This window comes from Mus pahari, chromosome 12 (assembly GCF_900095145.1).
Source record: "Mus pahari chromosome 12, PAHARI_EIJ_v1.1, whole genome shotgun sequence".
NCBI classification, from domain to species: domain Eukaryota; kingdom Metazoa; phylum Chordata; class Mammalia; order Rodentia; family Muridae; genus Mus; species Mus pahari.
In genome coordinates this window covers 11,482,702-11,495,463 of record NC_034601.1, presented here as the reverse complement: position 1 = coordinate 11,495,463, position 12,762 = coordinate 11,482,702, and the positions used below count along the sequence as shown (strand labels likewise).

General features: G+C 42.7%; 1 protein-coding gene and 1 pseudogene across 1 annotated transcript in view; both read right to left on the bottom strand.

Moving 5' to 3' along the window:
* Nucleotides 1-12,762, bottom strand: part of Prkdc (protein kinase, DNA-activated, catalytic subunit) — a 201,570-nt gene that overhangs the window by 182,360 nt on the left and 6,448 nt on the right. The gene's annotated exons all lie outside the window — the stretch shown is intronic.
* Nucleotides 2,064-2,180, bottom strand: LOC115065162 (annotated as a pseudogene).

Here is a 12,762-nt window from a genome sequence, read left to right as displayed (position 1 = left end):
AAATCTTGCTGGTGTATGCAATAGTGTCTGTGTTTGGTGGCTGATTATGGGATGGACCCCCAGGTGGGGAAGTCTCTGGATGGTCCATCCCTTCATCTTGGCTCTAAACTTTGTCTCTAAAACTCCTTCCATGGGCATTTTATTCTTATTTTAGGGAGTGTACTGGCTAGTTTTGCGTCAACTTGACACAGCTGGAGTTATCACAGAGAAAGGAGCTTTAGTTGGGGAAATGCCTCCATGAGATCCAGCTAGGGGCATTTTCTCAATTAGTGATCAAGTTGGAGAGGCCCCTTGTGGGTGGTGCCATCTCTGGGCTGGTAGTCTTAGGTTCTATAAGAGAGCAGGCTGAGCAAGCCAGGAAAAGCAAGCCAGTAAAGAACATCCCTCCATGGCCTCTGCATCAGCTCCTGCTTTCTGACCTGCTTGATTTTTAGTCCTGACTTCCTTGGTAATGAACAGCAATGTGGAAGTGTAAGCTGAATAAACCCTTTCCTCCCCAACTTGCTCCTTGGTCACGATGTTCGTGCAGGAATAGAAACCCTGACTAAGACTGGGAGGAATGAAGTATCCAGGTGTTGGTCTTCTTTCTTCTTGATTTTCTTGTGTTTTGGAGATTGTATCTTGGGTATTCTAGGTTTCTGGGCTAATATCCTTTTATCAGTGAGTGCATATCAAGTGACTTCTTTTGTGACTGGGTTACCTCACTCAGGATGATGGCAGGACCATTTTAAGGTAATCCTTGTGACCCCTACAGCTGTTAAACTGGAGGGACTCTCTTATTGGGTCCATCTGCCTCACCTTAAACCTTTCATTCCTCCACCTAAAGATGACCTTCTTCATACACATTGACCCTAACAGGACAGTACTCTGATAAGTTCTGGAAGATGTCTAGGCCACCCGTCTTGTCCCCTATCCCAGAAAATGAGACTCGACTCTGACAGCTGAGCTTGACCTCAATGGATTAGTCATGGGTTTCTTGTCTTACCCTTGCTGCTCATTTTCATCCAGGGTAGCCCTTATATCTGGAGATTCAGAGTCCAAGAACCCCCCACAGATAACAGTCTTTCTAAATAGGGTCAGGAAACTGCTCCATAGCTGGATGCCAGGAACCAATCCAAAATGCTATCATCCCTGTATCTGTTATCGTATCTAAATATTATGATCTCTATACTTGCTTTCTCTTTTACCAGACAAAAGATTATTGTAGAAAATGACCAGATGAATATGGGGGTTGTCCATATTAATCTTGTCAGATCCATATGCTAGGATCATGGACCAATCATTTCTTCTATCAACCCTGCAAGACACTCATTTTCTACATACAAGACCCATGGAATTCCAGGTGGGAAACAAGAGTTTTTGGTAAGCTTTACTGTAAAAATCAGCCCAGTTCCCCAGTAAGTACCATCCATATCCAGAGAAAATATGTCTCAATAACCCAACTCCTAGATAAAGGAAAAGTAGGAAACACTCTCTGAGGTCCTTACCTTTTTGACATCTCCCCTCATAAATAGTACTAACTTGTCATTTCGCCTTTTGCTTCAGATCTTGACCTCGGCCTACCAACTCCTTAATGTCACCAGGCATGGACACTTTAAAGATTGCTGGTTATGTGAACCCCCTGAACTAACTCACAATTGTCACTTACAGAGTCTCCAGTGATACTGCCAAGTAACCTTACCTCACCCTTGCCAGCTGCCCTGAGTCCAGTGTTGCCATGACTCCATACCTTACCTCTATCCCTCTCTTTAGCATGGCAAACTGTTTCAAGACCTCCGAAACTCATTCTGTAGGAACACTGAGCTCCCTAGACTGCAATAAAACCATAACCCTTCATATATCATCTCTGCCACAATGCCCAGCAGTCCAGAACACGTCAATTCTCTGTGGCACTCAGGCATACCATCGCCTACCCTCCAGCTGGTCAGGACTCTGCACGTTGGTACTCCTTTTCCCTGAACTGGGAGTAATCCAGGAAAATGAGCCCCTGCCAATCCCAGTTGAAGACATGGTAGCTGCTCATCATAAGAAGGCAGTTCAAGTTGTGCCACTCTTGGTTGCTACGGGAATAGCCATAGCTGCTGGTACTGGAATTGCAGGGATAACAACTTCTATGACTCAATAGAATATATTCACTTCCCAGTTTACACTTGATCTTAGCCAAAAGGCCGAGAAGCGATGCACTTCCCAGTTTAAAAGTGGTCTTCAAGAAGTGACTGAAACTGCTTAGTATGCAGAAACAGATTGATTCTTTGGCAGCTGTGGTGCTTCAGAACTGACAGGGGCTAGATGTCCTGACAGCTAAAGAAGGTCGTCTTTGCCTGTTCCTCCAAGAATGCTGTTTCTACAATCTGGGATAGTGAGAAATAAAATCCAAGAGCTACAGTCAGACATCAAGAACTTTAGAGACCGTAGACCTCCAGTTCTGAGATTTTTGAAAATCCTATATGGAAGTGGATGCTCCCTCTCATAACACCTTTCCTAATCATCTTCCTGGCGTTATTTGCTCCTTGCCTCATTAATCTTGGTTCTACATTCCTTCAATGACAAATACAAAAAATTTCTAACCAAACTACTAATCAGCTCCTGTTACAGAATTACCAGTCACTGCTCACAGAAGAGCTGCTGTACACAGAGGAACCTGATATGAACATTTATCAAGTGGATGCTGATGGTGAAAGCCAACTACACCTCAAAATTGACGATGCCCCTAGACAGCAGGAAACAGCTTAAAAGACATGGCACCCTCATTCACTTTTCACCATTGGCTCCCCCCTCCCTTTTCCTTCCCTTCTCTTTATAATAACAAGAAGGGAGGTATGTTGGCACCAGGATATTCCAAACCTATGACATCACATAGGCGACAGCTTGGCCTGTGACCTGCAGACTGGTTGCCAAGACAACAGGCACCATATTCCCAGCATTCACTTGTCTCACCTCCTACCTTTACTTGTGCCAAGTCACTTTCCATATAAATAAGAACACCCCTCCCTCACTCTCTCCCCCTCTTCTCTCTCTGCCACTACTTTGTCTTTCCCTTCCAATAAAACCTCTTCCATGTGGAACTGTTTTGGCCTAGTGTGCTGCTGAGATGTGACCCACCATTCTAACACATCAGATGCCTTAAGAAAGAGCCAAAGAGTGAAGGTTGATGAGCTAATAGAAGGCTGACTTGACCAGAAATACAAAGTTGATTATGTCGATATTAGAAAATAGCCTTACCACTTGAGATTTACATGTTCCATTCAAGGATAAAACCTCCCAAGGAGTAGTAAGAGTGACCCACCCATCACTCACCCTTGACTCCCAGATTCCATAGTGGATGGTAGACTAAAGTTGTAAAAAACATGTCAATGCAAGTATTCTCTGAAGGAAGACTACCTAGGACTAGAGCCCAAATGGGAGGGCTGACAGATGCCTGCATCTCTGGGGTCATAGAGTTGGGGTGAAAGGATGGTGAGAAAGTCAAGGGGCATCAGACACAGAAACCAGCGCTTGCTCATGCTCACGAGTCTCATGTGTCCCACCCTTTTCCATCCTTATTTTATTTTTCTTGCATTCAATACTCAGATCATTCATTATGGAAAAATGATACATGGAAGCTTCCAGACATTTGTAGAGAAAGAGCAGAAAGGAAACGAAGAGAGAAGAATTCAGAGTTAAGGCCGTCTGAAGGCAACCCTGTCTACTTGGCCTTAATTTGTCATGGGAAGAAGGCAGTGTTTACTTTGGCAGAAGCCAAGTGGAGGCGGAATAAACCGACGCCATAACCGGACTTTGAAATTTAATCAGCCCTTAAATGCAACCAACCATGTTTTGTGATAGATTGTGCTGTAAGCACCTCACAGCTCTAGGTCCTTTATCTCTGTCGGTGTGGGACTCATAACTGAAAATGTTTCCAGAAAGCAAATCATTTAGCTGTCATGCCTAGTCCGTAAAGGTTCATTTGTGAAATACTAGCTATTTGCCTCTTATCTGGAAAGCACAGGACTGTTTGATATAATGTTGAATAAAACAGTACTGCAGTAAGCATAGCTGTAAATGTTTCTCTAAGTCAGACTCAGACAAATATCATACAGGGGAGGAGGGAGGTCTTCTCTGTCTTCTATGCCCATGATTTGCACTGATCTTCTGCCTTCCATTTAAGCCATTTTATTGGTAGAACTTAATACTAAGACTTCTTTTTGTTTAATTGCACTCCTCTTCCATATACTATACTGTCTACCTTATTTTATTTTTCTGTTATTGCACTCAGAAGGCAGAAGTGAGGGAGAACCCCAGCTTCAAGCCAATCTGTGCCATAGGACAAGAACTTGGAGAAAGAGAAGGGAGGAGTCAGGAAGGGTGAGTGAGTGAGAAAGCAAATAGCTTGCAGTTAGTCTCAAGGAACAAAAACAGCAAGACAGAAGAGGGCAGAGGCTCATCACCGAGTTGATCTGTATACAAGCAGGGGTTCTGGGGTCCCCTTAGCATGCAGCTGTGGTAAAATCCTCCCTTCTCTTGTCTTCCACCAGACAGCTGCAGAAAGCCATTTTGAAGAAGTCACTGCTGCGTGATAACCCTACATTTCTAGAGTTAAAGGAACTTCTTTCCCTGCACTGCCTGCTCTGGAGAGCTAGGGCACAGAGACAGGCTTTAAACTTCTGTGCAAAGATTAATGATCCTGCAGGATGGGAAACACATCCTATTTTAAATTGTTATTTTTTTATTAATTTTTTCATTATCCTTTGACAGTTCATACATGTATACAATGTTTCTGATTCTACACCCAATCTTCATGATCTCTTCCCTGAGTCTAATTAATATCCACATGCACTTACATATGGAATCTTCTGAATGAACAAAGGCAATCTACCTCTGACTTCTACCTGAGCAAAATCTACATCCCCAAAGAAAAATGACCTCTTATCCCCAGTGGTCATCAACTATCCTATCTAGAGCAGAGCCCCATAAGCCCCTCCCCCATCTGCATCGAAATGTTGCCTAGCTTGACCTTAGGAAGTTCTTGTATAGATAACCACAGCTACTGTGAGTTCATGCATGCAGTGTGCATGTCATGCCCAGAAGACAGTATTTCTCAGTACTCCTTGGTCCCTGGCTCTTACACTCTCTCTACCCTTTTGCCACCCTCTTCCATGATGTTTCCCAAGCCTTGGAGGTAGGGAGTCCATATTGATTACCCACCTTGGGGATAAGCACTGGACTGTCATTTATTCTCTACACATTGCCCACTCATGAGTATCTTGCAATAACCACTGATTACTTTGAAGAAGAATGAGGAGGAGGGGAGGAGGGGGAGAAGGAGGAGAAGAAGGAGGAGAGAAGGAGAAGAAACTTCTCCAGAAAAGGTTAACAGGAGCAATAATATATGAGCATAAACATTAATTTTTAGAAGAGAGTTTGACAACAATGTCCATCAAAAATAAAACAAACAAACAAAACCACAAAACATCAGTAGGAGGAGGCTTTCCTCTGGGGCCCATGATCTTCCCAGCCACATAGAACATGAGTTTCCTCCTGTGGAGCAGTCCTTAACTACAGCCAGAAAGTATTTTGTAACCCCCATAATATGAAAGCATAATTGTACCAGTGGGTACATCTTACCTGAAAGATCCATATTATAGGAAGCCTGATCCATAACTGGGTAATACTACTGATCACTCTCTCCTGCAGGGACCTGCATAGCCTTCTGGCACTCTGATGGGTAAGTAACCCTGAGTCATGGTGCTGCCCTGTGAGCAGTCAGTCCATTCTGGGAGAAGAGGGAAGCATGGCATCCAGCTGTACACAAGGAGAGCACATGGTGTTCCGATGATTATTTCCAACTCAGAACTACACAAACTCACTCTGTGAGACACAATAAGGAAGAAAAACCCTGGTAAAGAGGAGAGATTTATAGGGATGGGGGCTATTTTGGGTGGAAAGGAATTGAGAGGCCAAAATACAGAGCAGCAAATTGTGAAAGAATAAAATTTATGAGTTAAAAAAAAAAAAAGAAAACGCTATACAAAAACGTCACTACTGAATTGTCACTCACTATGAACACAGAATAAGAGTCAAATAGCAATCACCACTTAAATTCTAATCCTATCAGAAAGTATAAGAACACTGATATGAGATGGTATGAATTAAAACAATGTGTACATGATTGAAAAGGAAAAGAGATGAATGACAATTATTAGATAAGAAAATATAGGACAGAGAAGTAAATAGAAGATAGGGACACATGTGGTAACACAATTCGTATAAAGATACAATAAAAGGAGAGATAAGAAATACAATCAAAAACTATACAAAGAGTCCCAGGCCTTAAGAAGCATTAACTGCTAGTGTCCTTCCAACCGCCATGGTTGGTTAAATCACCTGTGTTCCATTATTTTCTCTCTCTCTCTCTCTCTCTCTCTCTCTCTCTCTCTCTCTCTCTCTCTCTCTCTATNTATATATATATATATATATATATATATATATATATATATATATATATTTAATTGGATTGCAAGATTGTGGGTTCTCACATAGCTTTCAAACATTATTTTGATTAACTCTGAGATTTATAACACACTGGTACAAGTTACAATTTTAACCTGAAATGCCTCTTAAATCCCATGATTCCACACGCTCAAGGTTTGGCCACCAGTCAGTGATGCAAGTGAGAGGATGTGGAACTTCTGGGGCATCAGACCTAATGGAGGGAAGTGATGGATTGAAGCTGATATGCTCAAGTCAAAGGGGCCCAAAGACTACCAAGGAGCCAATTCTGATGCAAACATATAAGGGTTTTTATTATGAGTTCGAGCAAGGTTTCTTACTATCCCCTATTGCAGCAGGTCAGAGTAAAGAGCCCTGCGCCTAGGGGTACAGGGTATTTATTGTAGTAACAGCAAGCTTGGGGAATTTCCATACAGGTTCATATTATTCCAATTTAATATTTTTAAAACTGCATTTCTGGCATAATCTGCAGGAATTAAAAACAGGGCCAGTCACCAGACAAACAGGATGGACAAGTTGCCTGTTCTCTGCAGGATGTCTTCAGTTACCTATATGTACCTTGATCCTGCTATTGTAGCCTGACTGGCTGTTGCCATGAGAGGTGTGGGGGTTGGGGGGATGGAGTGGCAGCTGTCATAGGATGTTTGCTCAGGTGGACTTTGTGATTTTCTTCCTGGAATTGGAGTTTAACCCAATTCCACAAAATGGAGTTTCTTCAAAAACCGAGTTGGTTAGGCTTTACAAAGCTAGGATATTGAACAGGATATTGGAAACCCTCCCTCAGCCCTCCTACAATCCACAAACTCTCCCATCAAAAGCTGCAATCACATTTCTAAGCCTCATTACAAAACCCAAAGCAACCAAACCTTTTCTCCTTGTAAGCTGTTTCATGATGAATTATTTCTCCACAGGTGAAATGAGCCAACGCAAGCCAGATTAAAATATATAAAGGCAAGGTTATTGCCAGGAGGAAGAAGAAGGCAGGGAGGGGGGAGAGAAAGATGGGAAAAGTATGCACAGGGAGGGGGGACAGCATGAGGGGGGTCAAGGAGAGAAAGAAGACGAAAATGTCTGGATTATATAGGGAGGAGCCTCTGAGGGAAGGGCAGCCCAGCCCCTAGGCTGGAAAGTTCAGGGTTGGAGGCAGGGTATGCAAGGTCTACTTTGGTATATAAAATATGCGCCTCAGCCCCTTGTCCCAGGGTCTGAGACCAAACATCTCTCAGGTATTTTGTTATAGAAACTAAATGCTAACTAGCACAGTAAGCTCTATAGTCACCTCACATCCAAACCGCGCCCCTAATTTCACACATGATGCACATGCTCACACATTCTTTGCGTTCAGTCAGCAAACACACCACAATCTACAAAAATGAAGCAGAGATTTGCTGGGTGATACATACTTCTCTCCTCCCATTCCATCTGGAGCATATTTTTCACCAGATGGTCCCCATCATTTTCCTCTAACTATAAAATAGATTCTTTATCTTCTCAGCCTTCCAGACACTTTATCCATTGAGGTTTTAATACAGCCCATGGATCTTTATCAGGTTCATTTTCTCTGCCAGTTAAAGAATTAAAAGGTAGGAAAACCCCAGAGCATAACAGATAAGAGGGAGCAGCTGAGAAATCTTAAACACCTCAGACAGCAGAAGACAGAACCAGCAATTGAAGAAAGTCATTCATTGGGCACGGGGGAAACACACACATACAGCAGACACACAGAGAAAAATAGGCTACAAAGGACTTTAAAGTCTCTGAAGAGTCTTCCTCCCCTAATTTAGGATTTGTTGGTTTGGAGAAAAATAGGAAGGTTGATTGGTCCACAATAGTTGTGTCACATGACCTGATCTGATCCACCATGAGCTTTGGATCCAGTCCATTAGCAGGGGGGCTGCTGGTGGGAGACGAAAGCTGACAAGACCTTCGTTTTATGCTGCCAGGCTTATGTCTCAGATCAGGAGGGTAAATGTCTTAGTCACTGTTCTATAGCCATGAAGAGACACCAGGATCAGTGTCTTAGTTAGGGTTACATTGCTGTGAAGAGACGCCATGACCGTAGCAAATCTTATAAAGGACAACATTTATAAATGGCTGGCTCACAGGTTCAGAGCCTCCATTATCATTGTGAAGGGAGGTATGACAGCGTCTAGGCACGCATGGTGCAGGAGGAGCTGAGAGTTCTACATCTTTATCTGAAGGTTGCTAAGAGAAGACTGGTGCCCCTGTGGTTGGGAGGAAGGTCTCATTGCTCATCCCCACAGTGACACACTTCCTCCAACAAGGCCATACCTACTCCAACAAGGTCACACCTCCAAATAGTGTCACTCTCTGAGCCAAGCATATGCAAACCAACACAATCAGGCAGCTCTTACAAAAGAAGCCACTTAATTGGAGCTTGTTTAAAGTTTCAGATTTAGTTCTTTACAATCCTGGCAAGGACCATGTCAGCTTATAGACAAACATGGTGTTGGAGAAGTAGCTGAGAGCTACATCATGATCCACTGGGAACTGGGGCACACGGAGAGAAGGGAGAAGAGGGAAGGAGGGAGGAAGAAAGAGGGGGAGGAAAGGAGGTATAGAGGGACAGAGGGAGAGAGGACCCAAACTGCCTGGATCCAGCCTCTGCCCACAGTTCTGAAGTGCAAACACAGTCCAAATTTCCTGAGTGCATCTGGTACAGCTGCAAATGAAGCCAAGCACACACTGATGACACCTCTCTGGAAGGTTCTGTGTCAAGCAAACCATAGTTTATAAGTTTGGGTGATTTGGTTGCTTGTGAGACTTTACAGATTTTAACAGAGAAACGTCTACTTTTTCTTTGTTTCAAAAACATGTTTTATGCTGAAGGAGACAAGCAAATGTTTGTATGATGCTCGCACATTCCTCCACTTCATTGATTTGCTCATTCATCTGTGACTGGCTGTCAGCTTCCTTAATGCACTATATCCTGTAGGAACATTGTACCATCCCACTATACATATCTCCATATATGAAGCCACCTATTACTCTTGTGTAACTCTCAAGTGAGCAGCAAGATAAAGCCTGTGTTTTCTATATGAATATTTGAAAGGATATTGTAGGAAATCATTCCTGGGTGTTAAGAAGACACAACTGACATTCACTTTTCATTTAACCTATTGTCTGCAGGCAGTCAGGCTGTGGCTAATTGAGAAGATCCCAAGGTGGTTTCCCTCTGCCTCAAATGTCTAGGGGTTTTGTCATATGCTTCTCTTCCTGTTTACTCCATTGAAAGCTTGATTAAATAGAGAGGTAAAATAGTGGTTTATTGAAGAGCCCAGTTATTATGTGGTAGGCATGGCTTCAAACTCTAGATTTCCACATTTTAAAGTATACCCTAGTCCAAATCATTAGCTTTCAGATGGGTGGAAGAGGAGAGAGAGAGAGTGGCCATGGAGTCTTGCCAATGTCTCCAAGTGTTTTCTGTGCTCAAAACAGTTCTACCTGACCATGTTCAGAAGGCAGCCAGAGAAACACACTACAAGCCTGCTGAAATGGCGCTTCCCGGGAGGAGGGAGTATGAAGGATGCACACTGGACTTTCCAGGATCTTGTGGAGTGAGTTGGACAGGGACACATGGGTAGCTGGGAGAAGCAGGAAGATTCTATCAAGAAAGAGGCTTGCAAGCAAAAAGTGAGTCATGGTTTCGAGAAAAGCTTAGAAGGCCAGGGTCTCAGATGCAGCTCAATTGGCATTGTAGTTACTTTTTAAGGGCTGTGTCCAGACACCATTATGGAGGCAACTTATAGAAGAAAAAGTTTATTGGGACTTACAGTTCCAGAGGGTAAGTCCTTCACCACCGTGACAGGGAGCATGGCAGCATGCGGGCACCTTAAGTGACAGATAATAGACTTTTAGACTGTTGTTTATCTTTTGGCAATCCATCAGTTTACCAGGTCAGGGTCCAGCTGCCCTAAGCCTAGAAAGTCACTCTGAGATTGAGGCCCAACTTTGGACCTAACTGTAAGATGGGTGCTTGCTGGCAAGTCTGATGACCCAAGCTAAATCTCTGGTATCCACATTACTGGGAACACAAAAATTCTTGCATCCGAAAATCACTAGGGAAACCAGGAAAGCTATTCAGGCATAAGTGTTCCCTCAAAGGAAGAAATGCTTGTTTTCTATTCAGAAGCATAGAAGTGGATGTTGTTAATGACACATTGACCTTTGCTATCTACAGAGACAGACCACAACTACATCCCTAGAATGTTTATTCTTGACTCTACCTCTCTAAACCTTTATCTTTACTTCTCAGTTAATAGAACCCATCTTTAGGGTAAAGTACTTGATAGCCTGCTGACCTCTCTGCTATTGCACTGAGAGACCATACAAGACTCTAGGCCTTCAGCTATAGAACCCACTTTCATGAACACATGTATTTTGTAAAGAAGTTTTTATGTAGTCACATCGTATGCTTTATTGTGCCCTTGGAATTGGAATGATTATTGTCTGGAATTCTGGGATGGGAATGATTGTTGCCAGGAAACTTGGTTCCAAATGATACAGTGTTTAAATATGCTGGCAGTAAACCACCTGGCATCAGACTCCTGGAGTTTGATCTGTCCTAATGAAGTCAAGCTGAACCAAGTTTTCATTCTTTTTATTTTATTTTATTTTATTTTATTTTATTTTATTTTATTTTATTTTATTAAGACAGGGTTTCTCTGTGTAGCCCTGGCTGTCCCTGGAACTCACTCTGTAGACCAGGCTGGCCTTGAACTCAGAAATCTGCCTGCCTCTGCCTCCCAAGTTCTGGGATTAAAGGCATGCGCCACCACTGTCTGGCTTCCAAGTTTTCATTCTAACCTCCTGGCCACAGTTCATTTCCCTGCCTGCCATGACACTTGTAGGGACCCTTCTAAAACATAAAGAGAGAAAACTGACTCCTGCAAGCTTTCCTCTGTCATATGTGTGTGTGTGTGTGTGTGTGTGTGTGCATGCATGTATTTATGCATGTGTGTGTGTGTATATACATATACATATACCATAGTGTGATTTCACAAGTTAATGTAAAACATAAACCCAAATCAAAAGGGAAGAAAGCCATATTTGGTCAAGGCTGCATGTTCCACATGAAATAGCTCTTGGCATGCCACTGTGGCTCAGCTGTAATCAGGAGCATCCTTCCTGCTAAGTCTCTCACTAGAATATGCATTAAGAATTGTTCCCTGGTGAGAAGCAAGTGGGGAGAAGTGCACTGTGTAGCCTATATACATCTCAGGAGTCACATCATTAAGCACAAATCTAGGTGGTATTGTAAAGGGAATTTGCAAAGTAAATTTACTGATCATTTCCCTAAAGAATGACCCAAAGAGACACAGTCTGGGTGGACCTGACTCTATCACTCGGAAAGTCCATAAATTAAAGGAAAGTTTGGATTTTTCTGATTCAAAACAATTAAGTCTGAAGCTGTCCTTCCCTTTTGCATTCTCCTTGAATTTTTGTGTGGCCATGTTAAGTTCATGCCTGTTGCGGACAGTCCATCCATCCCTAACTTCTTTGCTGCTTAGCTCAACCTCATAGGCACAGAGATTAATGCCTTTAACACGTGTGATAATTCAGCATATTTAGTTCCATTTTATCTTGTATGTCCACAAATGAACACACAGCATACATTGCTTCTTCATGTAGAGAAGGCATGCATGCATTTACTCTCTATTTCCTGACTATGGATGTCATTTGACCCATCCTAAATTTCTAAAAGGTGAGTTCCTGGAAACTCTGATTCCTTGCTGTCCTCCCCAAACTTGTAAAACTGCTGAGATAATTAACCATTTGCTTTGTATTTTTTAACCCACATATTGCTGTATACAAGGAAGTGAGACAACTGCTCTATCAGTGGTACAAGGTGGGAGAGACAGATCCTCACAGCTGAGAGGAATAAAAGCAGTCTCTCACTCAGCTTCTCATCTCACACAAATGAGATGACAGCCTTTAAAAATCTTTCCTCTTGCTGGCATATGCAATAATGTCTACATTTGGTGGCTGATGATGGGATGGATTCCCCGGTGGGGCAGTTTCTGGATGGTCTATCCTTTCCTCTTAGCACCAAACTTTATCTCTGCAATTCTTTCCATGGGTGTTTTGTTCCCAATTCTAAAAAGGTCAAAGTGTCCACACTTTGGTCTTCACTCTTCTTGAGTTTCATGTGTTTTGCAAATTGTATCTTGGCTATTCTAAGTTTCTGGGCTAATATCCACTCATCACTGAATGCATACCATGTGAGTTCTTTTGTGATTGGGTTACCTCACT